The sequence below is a fragment of the Pongo abelii genome, chromosome 14 (genome assembly GCF_028885655.2).
Source record: "Pongo abelii isolate AG06213 chromosome 14, NHGRI_mPonAbe1-v2.0_pri, whole genome shotgun sequence".
Taxonomy (NCBI): domain Eukaryota; kingdom Metazoa; phylum Chordata; class Mammalia; order Primates; family Hominidae; genus Pongo; species Pongo abelii.
Window position 1 is genome coordinate 55788296 of NC_071999.2, and position 21616 is coordinate 55809911.

The following is a 21616-nucleotide window of genomic DNA, read 5'->3' on the forward strand; positions in this document are numbered from 1 at the left end:
GATCTCCATCTAATTAAGAATTAAATATTCTATTACTGATGGGGTTGGCTTCAAAAAACACACAAAATGGCCCCAAGGTGTGAAATCCTTGGCTTGTTTTGGGAATTACCATGATTAACCAAAAGCTAGAGTTATACTAGCTCATATTATCTATAGGAGATCTATAAGTGCTTTCATAGAGAAGGGGCCAACCCTGGAAAAGTAGCCTCTGGTCAGGGGTCATATATTTTTTGAGCCAAACAGATCCTCTTGGGCGCCAGTGGCCTCCTCCCCAACTTTACCTGTGAGATCAGGGATTACAGCAAAAGGACAGAAGCAGATTCACCTTGAACTCATGTCCATGCATGTCTCCAGAGTGGTCCAGTATCTCACCCACTCTCTCAGGCAACAAATGCAGTTGATGATAAAGGGGAAGACAGTAGAAATGTAGCCCCTGACCTTAGTTCTCTTCATTCCAGCAAGTTCTATTCCCTGAGAGAGCAGTGGAGATGATGTGAAAAAGGTAGACTGAGGTTAGATTGGGAAGGACATTGTATGGCACAATATGGAGTATGACATTTATCCTGTTTTTCTTCAATATTTCTAAATTTAAACTGTACTTCAGATTGTTAAAATATTAAAATTCTCTACTTTGAACCATTCAATAATATATGTATGTTACACATATTTGTGTTTCTATTAAATTTATCAATTAACAGTAAATCTTATTTAATATTATTTTTATCAGCAAGCTAAAATGTTAACTCACACTGCAGTTATTTTTATAGCAAACTGCAGAACTGAGATTAGGTACATAAACTGGAAATTAAAGATAATTAGTATGATTAATATTAATGATCTCTACCCACTCATTTTTCTATCCTTGCGGTTTAAAGAATGGGACTGCAAATCTGTTAGGGCAATTGGGTCAGAGTATGATTTTTCTTATGCATCAGTAGACACTTTTGGCCTAAAAGTTTTAGGAACTATGTACTTTTCATAGTAAAAGTTATACAATTGTGACTCAGTTTACCATTGCTCACCAGTACCTGTTTTCCCTTTTTTCTCAGCATACCACCAGGATATATATAATATTCCCCCCTTATCTGAGGGAGCTATGTTCCAAGACTACTAGTGGATGCCTGAAACCCTTAGAGTACTGAACTCTATATATTTTATATTTTTTCCTATACATACATACCTATGATAAAGTTTAACTTATAAATCAGGCACAGTAACAGATTAATAATAACTAATAATAAAGTGGAACTATTATAACAATATGCCAGCATCACTGGTCTTATGCTTTGGGGCCATTATTAAGTAAAATAAGGGTTATTTGAACACAAGCACTGTGATCCCACAACAGTCAATCTGATAACCAAGAAGGCCTCCAAGTGACTCACAGGTGAGGAGCATCTATAGTGCAAATCCGCTAGGCCAAGGGAGGATGAACCTCCTGGGGTGGGCCTGGGCAGGATGGTGTTAGATTTCATCATGCTACTCAGAATGGCATGCAGTTTACAATTTATGAATTGTTTATTTCTGCAATTTTCCATTTAATCTTTTTGAATTGCAGTTGGCCACAGTTAACAAAAAACTCAGAAACTGAAACCAGGTATAAGTGGGAACTACTGTATTCCGATTAGAAGTGGTCATGTGACTCCACTCCCACTCAGTCATGTGACTGAGCTCTGGCCAATGGAATGTAAAAGGAAGTGAGGTGTGCTACTTCCAGGCCTGCTTATGAAAACCTCTTATGTCCAATCCTTGCTCTTCCATCACCCTCTGACTGAACGGTGAGGTTTATGAAGACCCTAATAAGAGCAGGGGCATCAGATAGAAGGAAAACGCATCCCTGAGAGAGACCATGTGGAGTGGATCCCAACACCCCATCTGACCTGCATTGAACTGTGTTGTGAGCAAGAAGTAAAATGTTTTGTGTTAAGCCACTACAAATGTGGGGTTGTTTGTTAATGCAGTTAACACACTCTAACTAATACATTGAATAAAATGTGCTATAGACAAGCAGAAGGAAAATTCTGCAATTGAAAATGAAGATGTATCACAGGTTTTGAAACAGCCTTGATGCATGATCAGGTTTGAGAGGATGTAAGATCCGAACGTGGAGTACATTGGATGGAGTTGGTTGTTCTGGGACAAATAGGGTAGGAACGTGAGTGCAGAGAGTAGGTCTAGAACTGGGATTCGACCCAAGGGAAGTAGTTGGCATGAAAAAGCGTGCTGGGATTCATCCTCCAGGAAACTGGGGCCCAGTGGTAAGAATCACAGCCTGGAGTCCAAGGCAGGAAGCTCAGACACTGAGGGAGTAGGACATAAGGGAGGAAACTCAGCCAAAGTCAATCTTGAGAGAAATCTAATCTTTTTCTGGAACGTGCTAATATAATAAGGGCTCCAGACACGGGAGCCTTCTATTGCACTTTAAAGCTTCAATCACCAAGCAGCACGTACAAGAAGTGTTTTTTCTTTACAAGCCCTTACATTTTAAAGAAGAATCAAAAACATTTTTTAAGTAGGACTAGGAAATGGAAAAAGAGTAGGTGTTAGTTTCTTCATTGTAATGTTTAAAAGCATTCTTGTGTTTGGTAGGTCTTGAACTCAATGGCAATTGTTTATTCTCATGGCAGTTTGAGAATTGTTTATTCTCAAATATATGAAAAGATTAAGGGTGTTTTCCTGCTTAGATCTTTAGGCATATAACTAAGGAAAATGGACAGAGATGCAGATTCACTTATGTTTGCAAAATGCGGAGTACACTGAATATCCCTTTGGTGTCACATATTTTATCTTGCCTAAAAATTATTATTTGTTCATTCACTTAACAAGTATAGAGCTCAGATTCTGTGCTCCCAAATCTGCCAGAATCTACTGGGGGCCACAGAGGAATTGTAAGAATGTATTATTGTCCCCTATTATTAGGAACATTCTTCATTTAGCAAAAGTTGATTTAGCCCCTCTTCTGGGTCACACTGTTTTGGCGCAGGGAAACTATTAACTAAGGAGTTCACAGTCTAACAGATGCATAGATGAAGAATTAAGCAATTGTACAGAAGAGCAGATTTCAGAGTGCCATTATAATAGGTGGCACCACCAAATAGGCCTGGTTCACATGTCATTCTGCAGGTGGTATGCCATTTTGGACACCTTGATGGCAGTTGTCTATTCAGTCTACCTGGTTCTGCAACCACTCATTAATATTCATAATATGATAACTAAGGAAGTCATTGAAAGTGACCTAACCCACATGAAATGAAATGTATATTTACAACTCATTCAAAATAAATAGCCCATATATGTGTACAACACAATATGGGTGGCGCAGTCACAAACCTGAGTGCAAACTCAGTTGTGCAAAAAATTAAACTTTTAATATTTTTGGTTATTTACTTTAATTTTTACGTTAAGTTCCCTTTGTCCAGTGGGACATACACTGACACCTAGGCAATTTGTGATGCCATAGACGTTCAAGGTGGCATGGGGACAGGGCTAGGAGTCCAATGCGTTTAGTCCTTTCTCACCTGATGATGCCAGCTCCCATTGTTCCATCTCTCTGGGTCTCTACCCACAATCCTTAAATCATGTGTGCAGGGCCTTGTCCAGCCTGGGGACTCTTTGTACTATATTTGGGCCATTCTTGAGCTCATGCAAGCTATTTGGCTGCTCCCAACGTGCAATGAGGCAAGAGAAACTCTCTGAGGCTGTCCAGGTCTCATGTCAACCTCCAGGCCACTCTAGAAATGATAAGCAGGACAATTCCGCTGGTCACTGCCTGTATCAGACTGCTGGAACCTCGAGGAGACTGTCAAAGCACTAGTGCACACAGCCATTGCTCCTGGAGCCTTCTGTATTCTGGAACCCTGGTTCCCCCTAGCTCTTGGCACCCACACACCTGTGTGGGCCTCCTTCCCTCCTCACTCCACCTGCAGAAAAGGCATGCCACTGTCCAGGGCTTCTTGCTTCTCCTCCAACTCTCCTCTTTCACCCAAGCTGGAGAAGCTTTATCTTTCTCCTTGAAGTGAGGATCTTTGCTCCGAATTTTCCCTGCCTTTCCCTGGGTTATGTTTTTGAAACCTCAAAAGCCAGAACAGGGTCCCTATTCTCTGCTTTTGATTAATACATCCTCTCCCTGAGTCAGTTAACCACAAACAATGAGCTTTGCCTTGGTTGGGGTAGGGCAGTGGACTGGTGAAGAAGTAACAGTTTTATCCTCCTACACACATGCACACACATCTATGCATATTACAACCTTCAAATAACACAGAGATAATCACAATCTGGACTCACTGCAAGCCCTTATTCATTAGTGCATTGATACAATCCTCAGCAGAAATGGCCATGTAAAACACCCTTGCCTTATTCCTGTGTGGATTCTTGTATTATATTGCATTTCATGGGTTTGTGCTATTTGCTGATCCTGTTCTCTATTCCACTTTGGTCCATGTCTCACCTTCACTCCAGCAGGTTGGTCAGATTAGTAACTAACTGCCTTGTAGCAAAGTGATTTTTATACAGACAATTGTGTGTCTCTGCAATTGTAAAAAGCTTTGACATTGTAGTTTAGATTCTAAACTCTAGATCCTTTAATAACAGCATTTCTGTAGCACCAGCAGTTTCCATTCCTAGTTGCTACTGTAGCAGGTCTCAGACAAATGCAGAAACTTAGTGGGTCTGCCTTAGAATGGACTCTACAAGATGACTGCTACAAAATATCTTTTCCTCTCTTCACTATTATGGAAGGGAGTGGTATTATATTAGGACCCTCTTGTTTGTGGGCAGCAATTACAACTTTCTATTTAGATACTTCTCTTTCTTCTGCTTATGTTGGAGTCTTTTACTCTGTGATTACTAACTGTATTGCATTATCTTCATTCTCTCAATAGCAACAGTAGAAGTTTTAGATTATCTGTCTCCTGCGTTGCTGAAGATTTGCTGTGTAACTACTGGATGTCCACATATATGTGTGTAGACACTATCCAACTGTACACAGAACTCTGGGGGTATGGAGAAGGGAATGATTAATTTTGCCTGTGAAAAAAAGATTGGCAAGGGGCACTGAAGGCTTCATGCAGGAGATGACATTTGAACTAAGTTTGCAGAATAAATAGAATTTCAGCATTTGGGTACGATGCCTCTGCTGAGGGTGGCAGATTAAGAAAGCACAAAGAAAGGAGTGTGACAAATAGAAAGTAGTATGAGAAAGGGCACAAGAGAATAAAAGCTCATGGTATGAAAAGGACAGAGGTGGCATCTGGAAGTTAAAGCACATAGTACTTTTATCAGAAGAGTCCTATCTATGGCTAATGCTCAGCCTGGTTGACTGAGTGTAAAAAATAGATTTAAAATATTCAAAAACACCGACAAAATGTAAAACGGAATACCAAATTCAGAAAGTGGGAAAGCACCCCTTCCCCTTCAGTTTCAAAAAATACACTTTGTATATCTGAGCTTTGAACAGGAACCACACCCTGAGGAATGAAGAGGCCTCCTCATTAAGGATAATTTTAAGTTACTAATTGCTACCTACACCCCCTGGCATTAAACAAACAGAGCTGCCTTCACTCCTCCTAGGCTGCCCTTTGAGGAAGAACATAAGCATCTAAAAATAGAACCGCAGGGGCTTTCCTACACATTAAAACTTCTGCCCACCCTCCGTTCCAGCCAAATCACGTTAATCATGATGAAGACCAAAATAATAGTGCTGAAGGAATGTCCAGGAGCTTAAATATTTGCTTTGGGCAAATACTCTGCTTAGTGCTTTATACCCTAAATCCTCGAATTATGGAATGGAAGCTTGTGGCCCTTAAGGAAAAGAGAGAGGCGAGGTGAAGAAAGTACAGAGATTTCAATGGCCTCTTGGACTTTTCTGTCTCCTTATGTTTTCCTGGTGTTTTAGTGGTTAGTTTTGCAGCATACAGTGCTAGGCTCTTCCCTCACACTTTATGTTTCCCCATGTGTACAGTATCTAGAGATTAATAAGGAAGGCCCACTCTGAGAGTGACCACTAGCAAGCCAGCAGTGGGGCTGACTCTCAATTTGGAATGAATGTTTGAAGAGGCTTTTCAAATTTCATAGAAATGAGGATTGTGACTACAAAAAAAGTTGTTGTCTACAAGAAGGTCCCTTTACTCTTGGGAAGCCACTTTAGCTGTCCTCTCCTTGCTTTTTAAAAACTCGCTTAGCTAATAAAGAGACCAACATGCTCATCTTGGATCCCAGAACCTCTCAGTAGAGAGGAATTTGGGAAGGGAGTCGGTTTGAAAGGCAAAGTGAGCTCTCAGTAGCTGAAGCTGCATAACTACACAGTAACCCCTCCATCCACCTGCTCCCAGTGCAGCAACCCTTCCAAAGGCCGCTTCAGATGTTTTCAGCTACTCCAGGTGACCATTCTTTAGCAGCACGGAGCTGCTGTTCATACTTCGAAGTGTCATCAGCCCCACATTTTCATTTTTGAATATCCGTTTTCTAAGCAGAGACCGGTCTACTGTGGCAACATAATGCATCCAGTTAAGGCAAGAGATTGACGACTCAACACTGACCTCCACTGGTTGGCATGGAAATACCTAATCCCTTTCCTTCAATGCCTTGGCCATTTTCACGGGGTGCACAGGGAGCCCTCAGCACCTTGCACTGCACTGTTGGTTGAGATTTTACATGATTTTAAATTAACTTCCAAGGAGCATATATGTAGATTCTGGAAAACTCTGATCCAACATTGAGACCTCAGCGCGCCCTTGTACCACCACAAACCACAACATCATTTTGTTTACACCAAGTTAGGGAGTTCAAAGTTGAATTCATGAGAATCTGAGAAATCTATGTCAATCTTTTTCCATGGTAGTGTTATTAATGACTATTCAATTGCCAGTAGATTTATTATTACCTTTTAAATGCCTCAAACTCCAATTTGCCATTGTGACCGCATTTTCAATTGGTATAATAATCTTGCCTGCAGACAATCTGTGCCAGATACTGTGTTGCCAATGCCTTAGTTGTCTGGAGGTGGGCAAGGAAGGCCCGCTTGGATCAGTACCACTAAAGGTGGGCTGTGATTCTCCTCATGGGGGTAGTCAGGACTTGGAACCAGCCAGGATTTCAGGAGAGATACAAGGCAAAATGAACAAGGGAGCCTCTATACACTAAAAAAAAAAAAAAAAAAAAAAAGCACAAGCCCATTAGTTTAATTTTCTGGGAACAGGCCTGATGCAGTTTAATCCAGAGTGGCTGGCCTCTGAGGAACTGGGCACTTGTTGATTTCAATAGAAACCCAACTGATGCTTCTCCACCCAGGAACGTACAATCAAGTTAAGAGAGCAATTGGTGAAAGAGATTATGATTTGGAAATACCTGCCATTTGGTTCCACTAAACAGAGTGAGTCAGAAAGAAAGAACTAAGCGAAACCATTTAATTAGTGCTCCTGACTCTCAAGAAAGCTGAAGCCAAAAATGAAATTCTTAGGTAGCAAACCCATGTTCTTCATATTGGTGTCTTCATTTAGAAAGCGACAGTGCCTGTGTCAACAGCTATGTTGAGAAATATTAAGCAGAAATGAAGAAAATGCAATATATATCAAAAATAGAATAAAATTTTCTCTATGGTTGTTCTTGTTGTTTCAATGCCCTCAAAAACTAATTTAAATATTTTATTTAATTTTGAATAGGTCATACATATTCGGGGTACTAAACTTGGATGGCACAAAAGGATATACACTAAAGAGTAACTCTCCCTCTTATCTCTGTCACTGAGACAACCAGTTCTCCTCACAGGAGGCAACCTGAATTACTAATTATATATGGATATTTCCAGACATGTTTTATATGTCTGTACATGTGTATATCATACATGTACCTGTACTTTTTTACACAGTTGGGACCACACTATTTATACTTATCTGTGCATTGCCTTTTTATCCACATAACAATAGAGCTTAAATAGGCTTCTACATTATTACATAATATACTTTCTTATTAGTTTTTATCACATAGCACTTCATTGTGTAATGTTTCATAATTTATTTAACCTGTTCCCTATTGATAACGTTTAGGCAGTTTCAAATTTTTACATGTATAACCAATAGCTTAACAGGTCATTGGTACATAAATCATTTCACACATTTGCAAATACATCTGTAGGAAACATTCCTCAAATTGGAATCGCTAGGTCAAAGGTATGTGCATTTGTCATTTTGATAGATATTGACAAATTTCCCTCAACTAATATTGTACAAATTTATACTTTAAGCATCAGTGTGTGAAATGACTCACTCTCCCCTTCCTCATGGACTCAGCATGTTATAGAATGTGTTGATCATTGTCAATCTGATATAAAGTAATATTTTCTGATAATTTAACTTGAAATTCTCTCAACTTTAGTGAATTAATAATGCTTTGCCTTTTTTTATTAGGTTGTTAGACATTTCCTTATTGATATAATTCTATATTAGAATATTCTATATTAATAAAATTAACCCATTAAAGTGTGTCAAATATGGTAGCCACCAGCCCCATGTGGCTCTTGAACACTTGAAGTGTGGCTAGTTCCAATTGTGATGCACAGTAATTATAAAATACACACCAGATTTCTTGGAACAAAAAGGAATAGAAATATCTCATTTATAATATTTTATATTGATTACTTATTGAAATAAAATTATTTTGGATATGACAAATTAAATAAAACATATTACTAAAATTAATTTCTTTAATTAAAAAAGGTGATGCATTTCATTAAAAACGACTTCTTTTTACTTTTTACACTAACTACTAGAAAATTTAGAATTACACGTGTAGCTTACATTGTATTTCCATTAACAGTGCTAGTCTACTACGTGAGCTGCAAATTTTTTGCCCAGTTTATTTTTATATTGTCAGATTCATCAGTTTTTTGTTATGCCTTCTGAGATTTGTAATGGACTTAAAGAGGTCTTCCTTACTACAATTCTTTTAAAACTTTTCCATGGTGGGTCCTAGTATTTTTATATTTTTATTAACATAGAAATCTTTGATTCATCAGGAAATCATTTTGATGTAAGGTCTGAGGTTAGAATCCAATATTAATTTTTTAGGGCTAGAATAAACAACATTTATTAATTTCACCCTTTTCCCACTAATTGAAATGTCATCACATCCTAAATATTTTAATGTCAGGTAGGGCTAGTACCATGTATTTTCTATTTTTTCCCCTGAATTTTCCTGGTTATTCCTGCTTGTTTTTTTCCTTTATATGAACTTTAGAATCATATATAGACTCCCAAATTTTATTGATATTCTTATAGGAACTGTATAAAATGTTTATTTTTTTTTAGAGAGAATTGAAAACTGTCTGATACTGAGTTTCCCTTCCCAAGAATATAATATACTTTTATATCTGTTCAAGTGTTCTTTTGTGTCCACAAGAGACAGTGTAATGTTGTTTGTTTTATGGGGATTTGTTGTTGTTGTTGTTGTTGTTGTTTTTGTTTTTGTTTTTGAGACAGAGTCTCACTCTGTCACCCAGGCTGGAGTGTGGAGTGCAGTGGCATGATCTCAGCTCACTGCAGTCTCTGCCTCCTGGGTTCAAGTGATTCTCCTGCCTCAGCCTCCTGAGTAGCTGCAACCACAGGTATGCACCACCACACCCAGCTATTTTTTTTTAATTTTTATTAGAGATGGGATTTCACCATGTTGGTCAGGCTGGTCTTGAACTCCTGACCTCAGGTGATCCGCCAGCCTCGGCCTCTCAAAGTGCTGGGATTGTGGGTATGAGCCACCACGTCCAGCCGGTTAAAGATTTCTTTACATAGGTTTTCACATCTGACAAATTTATTCTAAATATTTTCTAGTGATATTGCTATCAAAAATGAAGTCTTTTCTTCTATTATGGCTTTTTTTATTTTAATATAGGAAGGATGATGATTGTATATATTTACTTTATAACCAAAGACCTAACTGACTTCCACTATTGTTCTAATATTTTTTTTCAGTTGGCTCACTTTTTATATAATAAAATTTTTACTTTTATAATCTTCAAGCAGTTATGATTTGTCTTTTTCTTTTCTAATTTGTATACATTTTATTTCTCTCTTGTAAAACTGCATTGCTTAGGACATCTAGATCAATGTCTATGAATAGCTGTGGCAGTAGGCATTCTTGTCTTGTTCCTGACGTTAATATAAACATTTCTGAGTTTCCTTATAGATTATAGGACTAGCTTTTAGATTGAGATTAGTATATTGCACTAGGTTAAGGAAGTATCTATTGCCATTTATTGATAGTTTTGTTTTGTTGTTTATTTGCTAGTTTAGTAAGAATGGATGCTGGAGTTTATCAAATGTCTCTCAGCATCTAGAAACATGATTTTTAATCTATTAGTGTGGTAGAAATATATTAATAGATTTCCTAATATTGAACCATCCTTGCATTCTAGAATAAATATAATTGCTCATGGTGTGTTAGTTTTTTAATGTGTAACTGCATTTTGTTTAACAATGCATTATATTCATAATTTTTGTGTAATAATCCTAACAGTTATTGTTTTATTATTTTGATTTTCTTCTTCAAGAACACCAATTATGCATATGTTTGATTTATTTTTTATATATTTTGCATCTGTCATATAACCCTTTTAAATATCTTGTTTATTTATTCTTTTTACTCATTTTTTTCTAATTCTGCCTTCCACATGTCTAGCCATGCTTTCAGCAATGCCCGATCTTCTTTGTGCAGTTTCCTACCACTTCTCGTTCAGCTTTTTCGCCTTTCCTTTTTCTAGAAACCTCACCACTTTGAGGCCCAGGGAAGAAAGCACTCACTCAAGCTGACACACCCTTATTGCTAGAGAACAAATATCAGCAAACTATAGCCCATTGGCTAGCTTTCTCTTTTTATAAGTAAAGTTTATTGGAATATAGATATGCCCATTTGTGTATTATACATGGTTGCTTCAGCACTACAATGGCAGAATTTGATAGTTATGGCAGAGACCATATGGCCCAGAAATTCTAAAATATTTACTATTTGGTTGTATAAGAAGCGGTTTGCTGCCTCTCTATTGTAAAAACCTCCATTTACATTTCAGTATATATCACTTAGAATTGTGCTTTTATGACTTTCTTGAAGCTCAGAATCCACAGGCATCTTCACTCTGGTACTTCCTATGTCCTATGCCACTAAGTCTTCTCTCTCTCTCGTTTAAAAATCTCTGTTGTTTCCTAGTTTTACAAAGCATAAGCTTTGCATTACTGTTTTTCTTGATTCCCTTGATGTTTTGCTTGGTTTTTCTGAGATATGAATAAGAAAATACTCACTTAGCTCTGCATGTTAAAATTGGAAGTCTTCAGATAATATTCCAAGAAATTATTTTTTATTTTCATCTTTGGTTGGTTGTTTTTTGACCATTGGATAGAGATCTTAGCATACTAAATATCTTTATCCTAAATATATATAGATTTTCTTTCCTTAATTTAATGATTTTATGACTTCTGCAATTCTTTTAGTGATTATTTAGTTCTCAGTGAAGAACATAATACAACTTTTTAAAAAACATGTATTAGTAAGGAAAAATTTGTTTTATATATCCTATTGCCCTAAATTCTGACTCATATTAGACAGTTCAGAGTAATATTTAGTACTTGAAACTTCACAAGTAATTACAAATAAATAAATGCTATAAATATTAAAAAAATAGGAGGAATCTCAACTTTATCCTCACATTTTTCTGCTAAGACTTATTTAGTTACATATTGGGCTTATTTTAAAATTTAACCAAAATTATTTGATCTTTAATTATGTTTTTACCTAGAAATGTATATTTAAAAATAAAGTGTAATTCCAGTTGTATTTATACTATTCAGAATTTCAGAAGTCTGTAATTCCAGCTACTCGGGAGGCTGAGGCAGGAGAATTGCTTGAGCCTGGGAGGTGGAGGTTGCAATGAGCAGAGATCGCAGCATTGCACTCCAGCCTGGGTGACAGAGCTAGACTCCTTCTCAAAAAAAAAAATAAGTCTGTCTGCTCCTCTGCCTTTTGTTTTCCTACTTTTAAGAGTAGTCTGCCTCTGCAAACTTTAGTAAAGTACTAAAATTAAGTGTGTTAAATGGTATTAAGATATATATAAAAATTAATTTTTAAAGAGAGTTTAGATTGCTATCTTTAAATTTTTTTATAAATTTCATAAAACATAAGTATTTCCTAATCATTAATAAGTTTTAATGAGCTTTAGTAGATAAGCAGAAATATCAGAGATATACTATACTCTACCAGCTTCCTTAAGAAGCTTTCTATTATTTCTTAGAATCCTGCTTTATTCTCTTTCTTGAATTCGTGCATGGCATTTAAAATCTCTTAAAGATGGTCATCAAAAACAAACAAATTTTCTAAAACATGATATTTGACATCTCCCCTCCCTCCTCCTGCTTCTCTCAAGCACCAGTTTCCAGGTACCACTACCTATAAAGCCTTTTCCCAAACACAAATTTAATTTTTGAGTGTTGAGGTGTTTTTTTTTTTTAAGGTAATGTATTATCCTATGCAATGATACTGAGCTTTTGACTGAGAAATTGTGAAGTCAAAAGTAAAGTATAGGAATTCCTTAATGGACATTTCAAGAACTTTGAAAGGCTATTGTAAGGGGAAGAAAGAGGGAAAATCTGTTTCAGTAGGAGACCTTCTCACCTCTTTACTCATAAGCCAGCCCAGGCATCATATGACTTCATCAGACTGCAACTTACTGTTCTTCACTTTGGGTGGAGTGTCAAATGCTATAATAAGAGTTCTCCAGTCTGAGGTCAGCAAAAGCTTCTCAAAGGAGATGATGCCTGGCTAAAGGGACTTTCTTTCTGAGAAACGGGATCAGCATGTGCAAAGATGAAGAGGCATAAGGACTGACCAGTGGGTCACAGCAATGAGACATTTACTGCTAACCTCCAAGAGAAGACTTTCATTGAATGAGAGGAAGATCTACACTACTAATGATCAAACTGTGAGTGTTTTAGCTTTGTAGACTTATCAGGAACTTGGGAGATCAAGAAGACAGGATCAAACAGCAAATGGAGCTTTATCAGAAATGAAGAAAAGCATTTCTCCACAGTCCTAAGCTAAACCCTTTCTGCTAGTCCCAGTTCTTATATGTGCATCAAGGCAAAAAAATATTAATCAGAATAGGAATGTTTGATTGCTCATTCAAATTTGAAATAAGCAGCTTCCATTCTTCTAACCTTCCCTGGGGGGGCCATAACATTATCAATCAATACCAAGTCTGGCATATCATTGGCTATCCCTATCCAGTGAGTATCTGAGGCAGCTGAAAGAAATTGGGGCATCCATGTAAGAATATTCATTTTCTATCATTATTTACTTAAATATATAATATATCAAGATCTGTTAGACATATTTAAGTATATATACTTATATGAGGTTGGGGGTCCCTGCAAGTGTTTCTAGAAGAAATGTACTTGAATATAATCGCTGTATAATCACTGTGAGAACAGAGTTCCATATCTATCCTGTACATGCTTGTCTCTAGTACCTGGAGCAGTATCTGGCACAGATATGTGTTGAGTGAATGGATGAATAAATAGATAGAAGGAAGATCCTCCAACTATAAAGTTTCTTCTTTTCTTCTGCTGCTGTTGAGTAGATGAGGGTGCCAAGAAATAAGACAGCAGCACCAGGAAGAAGAACAAATTTGGGGTGAGTAGGGGTGGAAAGGATGACTGATTTATAAATTGGGTTTAGGAGCCAAGAGTTATGCTCTAGCAATTGGGTATAGTAGAAGATATTTAAATAAGAAATTGCTGATATTCTTGCAAACTGAGCTTTTCTATAAAATCATGAGTTTAGAATTCTTTATTTCAGAAGGAAAAAAAAAAACTTAGAAAGGTCAATTGGAACCAAAAGGGAATTAAAAAGCCACAGAGAGAAACAACTATGGTGTCCTGGGGTACATTTAAAATAAGAAGATACTTAAGCAAAATCATCGTGTTGAGGACATTTTCTTAAATAGGATCAATTACCAGTGTCCCAGTCAATTCCACACGTCAAGAAGCTTGTCTACCTACTTGACTGACCCAGGCCTAAAAATGATCATAGCAACTTGGTGGAGTTATCTAAAGCCTGACAACCTTTCCTCACCAACCGGCAGCCCCATAGGACATATTAATCACTGCAGTTTTTACCTTGTACCAGATATTTAGAAAGTAAAACCGAAGAAATTTATTTCCATGTGTTTCGGTTGAAAAAAAGAGACGTTTCACTCAATCTATTCCAGAAAATATAGCCACTTTGGGACTGAACGTTTCTTTCCATCTTAGCCCAAAGGCAATCACATTAGGGACGTTGTATGCAATTGGGGTGATAAAAATTGAGTTGTGGTCTAACCTATTGCATAATTTTCATTCTAAAATTACTTGACGCTGGACATAATGGCCCCATCAGTCAACCTATCATCTGGCTAGTTAAATGAAGTAAAATAACCTCAGCTGGTCTCAGAAGAGTGAGAATTCAACTGCCTGAGGGGTTGAGATTTCCTGAGAGTTTGTTCTAGATCTCTGTTGGGTCAGCGAGAATGCAATCTTACCTTCTGTCTCCACGGAAAAGCCCATTCAGGCCAAGGGAGAAGCTGCTTTAGATGAAGCCTGTAACCCAAGATGGAAACACTTGACCAGGCCAAAAACACTTTTTTTCTTTTTGGTGGATCCAGTGCACAATGATTGTTCCTAATTAGGAGGTCTGACTTGAAAAGTTCTCCCCAAATGCCAGGAGAAAGTTCTCCTTAAGTGTCTTTGCAAAAAGGATACAGTGGGACAGAAAGTCAGTACTGATTTAAGGAACACAGCTGCATAAACAATGTTCGTTCACTACAAGAAGAAAATTTATAGTATTTGTCAGGGTAAAGTAAACACGTTAGGGACTCTGTTTGTGACACAGTGTCACACATGATCCTTTGAGCCAGGAGGGACAAGAACAGATCAACAACAAGCAGCTTTCTCATGATGCTTGGGGCGCACTTTTTTTTTCAACCTAACCCATTTTCTGCTTCATATTTTAAGAGGACATTACATTCAGACCATTGATACGTCTGTGGATGTTGGGGAAAGAGAGGAAACTATAGCGATGAGTCCTCTACCATCCTCATTCTCTATACTTTCCGGAAAAGAAATTCTGAAAAAAAAAAAAAAAAAAAGCTAAAAAGCTAAATTCTTTTAAGAATTTCAGTGGTTGTAGGCATTCACTCCTGAAGCTATTTTTCCCCCAGGTTTGGGATTTGGCCCAGCCTTACAGAAATGTTTTCCAGACTTTAAATTTCATGAAGAGTTAAAATTGGTTTTAAACCCAATACAGAGTTTCCATCTTTTAATTTTACAATGAAAGGTCATCTAAACAAAACAATATGTTTCTACCATCTATTATTACCTTTGCTTTCTATAAGAAATGAATGTTTTAATACGAAAAGGGAAAGGCAAGAAAAGCAAGGATAAAAGCCTCAAAATAAAGGATAAAGCCCAATCCTTCTCATTTAGCTATTGAAAGTTGAAGACTATGTCAGTAAGTGGCCCTGGTCCACAGACGGGCATTTGGAAATCACCGCATTAGGGGAAAGGCCACCGGGAATGTCTTGTGCCAAGGGCTGTAGAACACAGAGGTGTTTTGTTGTGTGTGGTTCATGCAAAGCTATCATACCCATAGCTGTTCATCATAACCGTATCTCAGCAATCTATAAGTGTTGTAAAGGGGCCTTGGGAGGAATTCAACTGTTGTGAATTTTTTAGTTTATTTTAAAGTTTGGCAAAATTTATATTGTACATCCCTGGATTCTTAAATCTTTAAAGCCCAGTGGGATTTCAAAGAGCTTAATGATGTTTTCCTTTTAATGACCTTGACCCCAGAAATTCATTTTTAAAAGTAGTGTTACAGAGAGATAGAAAATGTTCTGAACATTTTCAGGATAACTTGTGGTACCAGTGAACATACATAGACTTCCTAGGGGTTTCATGCAGGAAAGCGTATATGTGTGTGCTTCTATGGGTATGCATGTGTGTGCCTGCATCTGTTTGCATGTGTGTGCATGCGTGGCAGCTGGAAGCACCTACCAGGGAGAGCCCTACTTTTGCTTGTCAGGGCACCAGAAAACTGCAACTTGTTGCTCTGACTTAAATTGACAAACTATGAAGGTCACTTTTGGTCCTTTTTAGAAACCATCTAACCAGAAAAGGGAAGTGCAAATTGGAACAGCTTAGGCAGAAACTGAAAGTTGAGGACCAAGGGAAAGCCTTTAGAAAGAGAAGTAATCAGAGAAGTGAGAGGAAGAACACCAAGAAGAAGGAGTGCTCATATATGCCAGACTTCTTACAAGGAGTCCTCAGGCCTCCAGCAATCCATGGCTTTACTGAGAGCTTTCTCCTGTATATAGCACTCCTATCTATTAAATAGACATGCGTAAAATTGGCTAAAACCTCCTGTCCCAGAAAGGATTGTGATGATGGGCATTTCTGAGAGGGAAGCCTGCTCACCTGTGAAACGTTCCTGGCAGAAACTCTGTGGCTCAGCCCAGGAAGGAAATGGACCCATCAAATGGGTTTAGCATTGAGGCTCCCTTCCTAGCCATTGCCAGCCTTCCAGCACTAGCCATATGGCCTGCAGATGCTAAGTAGGAAAGCCTAGCTGCCCCAGCAGCCTGATGTGTTTTAGCTTTAGGGCCTTACAGAGGGAAGCCTGGATCAGGAGTTAGAAGAACTGGACTTGTCTTCGTATTTAAATATCTGTAAGATGTCTGGATATGGTGGCTCATGCCTGTAATCACATCACTTTGGGAGGCCAAGGCAGGCAGATCACTTGAGGTCAGGAGTTGGAGACCAGCATGGCCAACATGGAGAAACCCCATCTCTACTAAAAATACAAAAAATCAGCTGGGCATGGTGGCAGACTCCTATAATCCCAGCTACTCCAGAGGCTGAGGTAGGAGAATCACTTGAACCCAGGAGGCAGCAGCTGCAGTGAGCCAAGATCATACCATTGCACTCCAGCCTGGGTGACAGAGCGAGACTCCATCTCAAAAAAAAAAAAAAAAAAATCTGTAAGATGAAGAAAGTTGGTGAATATCAGTGGGGTGTTTTGTTTTATTTTATTCACTGATTTATAGTATTTTTTTTTACCTTTTTTTCAGTAGCAGAACCCTATTTTCAATAGAAATGTGATTTGAAAATCAATATAAATGCATAAATATAGAAGCAGCTTGATGGTGTATAGAAGGGGCTGCAGGAGTGGACACTGGATCTCAGACCTGAGGGGCCCCCGTGGACACTGCCGATCCCAACTACTCTGAGAAACTCCTCTTGAGACCTCAGGCGAAGATGCATTTCAGGTTTGACTGACATTCTTCCAGCCTTCACATCTGCTGACTCCGGGCTAGTGCTACAGAAATCCCACTTGGGTGTGCACATGTGGTTAACATTTTCAAAGGAGAGTTTTAATCTGTGTGTAGGGTAAAGGCAAGAAAGGCCATGACAAGATCAACAGTTTACTCAAAACTAAGCCCAAGAAAAGCAATTATAAAGGTCCTGTCTCCATGCATCTGAGGTGTAGCACAGCCCCTACCACAGCTATGTCTGCAGAGGGGCATAAACTTCAGTCTTTAAAAACAAACAGCTTTACATCAATCACAATTAGGATTCAGGGTGTTACTTGTTGATATATGTGAATAGTTACATATAGCTATATATATATATAAATAGTTACATATAGCTATATATGTATAAATCTAGTTATACATATGTATGTATATGTATAAGTCTTCTCAGTAAAGCCATAGGTAAATAAATATTTGAAGTAATGGAGGAAATTCTTAACATGAAATTAGCAAAGACTGTAGAATGACAGAAAAAAAAAATCTCTTAAAATTAAAACTTCTGCTTAAGGTTTGATTTGAACTGTTGCCTTTGAAAACCCAAATGGTCCGAAAAGATAAAACACCAAATACATTTCTTTTAAGCCCACAGCACCCGTTATTCCCACGTGATCCTTATTCGAATACTAACCAGGCCCGCCCCAGCTTAGCTTTCAAGATCAGATGGAACCAGACACGTTCAAGGTGGTATGGCTGTAGACTAAGATTTTTCTGACTAATGCACGGATACCAGAACTCTTTGGTGTGTAGTTTGAGAGCTGTGTCATATGAAATATATGCTTACATTGATCTATGTGAGTTTCACTAAAATGCTGTAAGCTTCAGGAAGGACAACTGAGAGTTTAAATTTCCTTCCTTACATCACTAAAAAACTCTATAATTTGTTTGAGACTTTTGATATCCAATATATATACATTTAGATAACTGATAGAGGTCTTTGCTTAAAACATCGAAGTGATAACCCTGGAATTATATGGTAAAATCAACAAGTGCTATGTTTTATGGCTCAGCTTAGGAAATACCATGCATTATTTTTCAATAGTTCTGTTTTCCACAGTGTATTTATTTCTTATAAATTATACAAATTTCCCTCGATTAGATTGAAATAGAGATTCTAGGAGATTTTTTCCATAAAAGCATTATTATCTACTTTAAAAGTAAAGAGCAAATGTCATTTTTTGATCTTTGAAATAATTAACTCATTTATATTAAGGAGACTGAGCTTCCATATTTCATGGCTGGAATAACAAAAAAGAAATCACAAAAATGACATTTTAAGCATATTTTTTAAATTGGATCAAATTCAACATGGTAACTTTTAAATTAGTGAGGGATTACCAATCTCACCTGATAGATCAAATAAGCAGTATTTTTTAGTCTGAACTCCAGAAAAATGCGTTAGAAATGTGAAAGGCCGGTTCTGCGTCTATTTGAGTGAAGTCCTTGTCACCACTACAATATTTTAAGGGATCTCTTGTGAAGTGAAAATGTGGGAAATCACTTAAAAGTCAGACCCACACTTGGAAATATTCAGCTCGTGCCATTTGTGATATGGGTTTGGGAAAGAGAAGTCCACATATAGACGTTCATTCTGTCAGACCAAGGTGAGAGAATGCTTGCTTTCACTTCAACCACTTAGATGAAGATTTTGATAATAGTCATTTTTTAATGTAGAGTTTACCAATTTCATGGCATTATTCAGGTATGAACATTGCCAACAGATTTTACAAAAACAGTTTTATTTAGGAAATGAACTTTGGAAAGAAGAAAGTGAAAAAAATAGAAGTTGACTCCGTGATTCCTTAGCTCTCCTCTACAAGGTAATCCAGTCTCAGTCCAGAAGCCAGAACCAATGCTGATAAAATGCTGAGCAACCCAGACGAATCATCTATCCACCCATCCATCCATCCATCCATCTATCTATCCATTCACCCAGCCAGCCAGCCAGCCAGCCAGCCAGCCAGCCATCCACTCACTCACTCATATTTTTAGAGGAACTAAAGAGTCTAGTTCCTGTGACTAAGTTGAGTTTTAGTTTATTTATATAAATTATGTTGTTTCTACAACAAACTAACAATAATGAACAATAATACCTAGCATATTGATAGTTTGGATAGTTACAATCCAATTGTAAGTAATGATTACATGTCTAACATGTTCCCCAAAGAAACAAAAAGAACATAAAGAACCCAACTGGGCCAACCAACTGTGGGGAATCAAGGTTCTGTATCTTGATTGTGGTGGTGGTTATACAAATCTATACACTGCATAGAACTACACACACACACACTCACACACTCACATGAAAACTGATGAAAAGTTTTCATCAGTTTTTACATGTATTCATGTGAGTGTGTGTGTGTGTGTGTGTGTGTGTGTGTAGTTCTATGCAATTTAATCCTGTGTATGTACCGTACCAATCCAGTTAACAGTACTGTACCAATGTAAGTTTCCTGGTTTTGCTATTGTACTACAGTCATACAAGTTGTCATCATTTGGGTTGGGTGAAGAATTCATCAGACTCCATGTACTAGATTTTGCCACTATGAATCTATAATCTGTGAATAATTTATGAACAGAATCTATAAATCTATAATTATATTTAAATAAAAGGTAAAAAATGGAGATATAGTTATCTAGACAAATATAAAAGTGTCTGAGTTATTTATTTGGCAAACTCTATTTTTCACTTGTGACACAGGTTTACTAAGAGTCTCCCTCTTTTTTCCCCCCCAAGAACTCATTTTATTTGTTATCAACAGTGTTTAAAACCTGTAGCTAAAAGACATCTTGGAAATTGTAATGTAATGATAATTAATGCATAGAAGTCCATTTGGGAGCATGTTAGATATGTAATCATTACTTACAATTGCATGTCATTCTGAAATTTCTCATTTCTTTGAGTACCCATTGTCGACAGAAAAATCTCTACACTCAAAGATCTTTTAAACCTGTATATCAGTCTATTGAAATGAGGGGAAGAAAATGAGAGGGAACACCTGTAAACCATGTGTTTATTGATACAAAAAATTACACACACATATACGCACACATACAGAGCCTTACTGAGTTTATTGGATTTCTTATCAATTCTTTTTCAATTGTTTCTATATGGACTAGATCAACTATTGAGCAGGTTCATTCATTAAAACACCTGGAAACAATGGACTAGCTGTGTTCTGCAAGCAGACTAGAGGGTGGCTTGCATTTGAGCTAGGCCCAAGAAATGTAGGAATGTTTGCTTCTAAATGCTCTAGATGAACTTGAAGTACACTGTCCCACAGGCCCACTTATGGTGCATGTGAATTTGTGAATGTTTTGTGATTTAACGGTACAACATTTTCCCTAAAGAAGCAAGTCCCAGAAAACAGGAGCAAAACAACTTTTAGTGCAACCTCATGACTATGCAGTAATTCCATCCCCATTAACCTTAGAGCTTCTGATACTACTAAACAACAAAACTACCCCACTTTTTTATGAAAAATTCAAAAATTTGCTTCAAGAACAGGAAATATTCTTGAGGGGGGCTGCAGAAAAGTACAATTTTATAATATAAAGTGGGTATCATAGTAAACATTTAAATTTAATTAAGCAAAAGTGTGAGGTCAATTACATCAAATGCGTTCTGAGTTTGTCTTCAATACCCTCTTGTCTCTCATTCACTAATCTTATCTCGGCCCTTCTCTGTCTTGGGCCACATTCCACATAATTGTGGCAAAGGCAGTTAGAAGGCTATGAATTCCATTATGGTTTATATGACTCTTCTTTTATACATAAATAAAGCTAACAGAATGAGATAACTTTTATCTCATTCTCTCCCTTTCATCCTTCAATTAAACTTGCTGCAAGGCAATAAAATGGATAAATAGCTTATTTCTATTCCCTCTGAGTATGCCAATTAATGCAATGTGAGTGTAAACAGTAATCCTGCTGTACACTCATATACTTCCATTCTGAGTTACACAGGAAATAGGTGTCTAACAAGTATCATGTAAACTGAGACTGGAAGAGAGGCAAGGGAATATATAAAAAATGGAGGGAAAAGAAAGACCAACATCTGTTAACTTTATTCATGTATAAAAGAATAGTTAGCCATAAAAACATAATGCCATTAATAGCCTTCTAAATGCCTTTGCCACAATTCTGTGGAATATGGCCCAAGACAGAGATGGGCTGAGATAAGATGAAAGAATGAGAGACAAGAGGGTATCAAAGACAAACTCAGAGGACTGAATGAGG

The 21616-nt window shown here is 37.4% G+C and overlaps 1 protein-coding gene and 1 long non-coding RNA gene across 2 annotated transcripts in view; one reads left to right on the forward strand and one right to left on the reverse strand.

The window, feature by feature from the left end:
• Positions 1-13955, forward strand: part of LOC129049531 (uncharacterized) — a 46582-nt gene extending 32627 nt beyond the window's left edge. Inside the window, exon 4 of the long non-coding RNA XR_008512680.2 lies at positions 13499-13955. This is a non-coding gene — a long non-coding RNA (uncharacterized LOC129049531). The remainder of the gene's footprint in view (positions 1-13498) is intronic.
• DLEU7 (deleted in lymphocytic leukemia 7) overlaps positions 1882-21616 on the reverse strand; it is a 54758-nt gene continuing 35023 nt past the window's right edge. Inside the window, exon 3 of the transcript XR_008512678.2 lies at positions 1882-7136. The gene's annotated coding sequence lies outside the window, so the exon portion shown is untranslated. The remainder of the gene's footprint in view (positions 7137-21616) is intronic.